The sequence below is a fragment of the Penaeus vannamei genome, chromosome 43 (assembly GCF_042767895.1).
Source record: "Penaeus vannamei isolate JL-2024 chromosome 43, ASM4276789v1, whole genome shotgun sequence".
Classification (NCBI taxonomy): domain Eukaryota; kingdom Metazoa; phylum Arthropoda; class Malacostraca; order Decapoda; family Penaeidae; genus Penaeus; species Penaeus vannamei.
The window spans coordinates 19,359,803-19,360,328 of record NC_091591.1 but is presented as its reverse complement, the minus strand read 5'-3'; the positions used below and the strand labels follow the sequence as shown (position 1 = coordinate 19,360,328).

The window sequence follows — 526 nt, the reverse complement described above, 5'->3', positions numbered from 1 at the left end:
TTAAAAATATCAGGAAAACGAGTTTCAGAAACTATGAAGACCAGCTTCAATGGCTAAAAAATAAATAAATAAATAAATAAATAAATAAATACAAAAATAAATAAAAGAAAGAAACAAACAAACAAACAAACAAACAAAAGGAAAAATACTTCAAGTGGTATGACGACAGATGATATCAAAGCCAATATTGTTGCCTCAGATTCCGCATCGGCTTTAAAACTCCTCAACCTCTGGCGGGACTCGAACCCGCAATCCCTGGCTTAGGAGGCCAATGCCTTATCCATTGGGCCACAGAGGCGTCCTACGTAAGTAAAGAAATATTACTTCGAAAATGTATTTTTTATAAGCCTTCTTAAAAGTCACAACTTGAATGATAAAAGTAAATTCATTTCATTAGGTCCTAGCTGGTTTGATGTAGTTAATTCTGTCTCTCCGATAAGTATGATTCAGAAGTTACATACTACATTCATTTGGACAAACAAAACGTCCTTCAAGAAATGATCATTACAGCTGAAACCATTTAAAT

The 526-nt window shown here is 33.5% G+C and overlaps 1 non-coding gene across 1 annotated transcript; it reads right to left on the bottom strand.

Annotated features, from left to right (window-relative positions):
- Nucleotides 1-225: 225 nt before the first annotated feature.
- On the bottom strand, nt 226-298 carry TRNAR-CCU (transfer RNA arginine (anticodon CCU)). The gene has a single exon. It is a non-coding gene; the product is annotated as a tRNA-Arg (tRNA).
- Nucleotides 299-526: the final 228 nt, after the last annotated feature.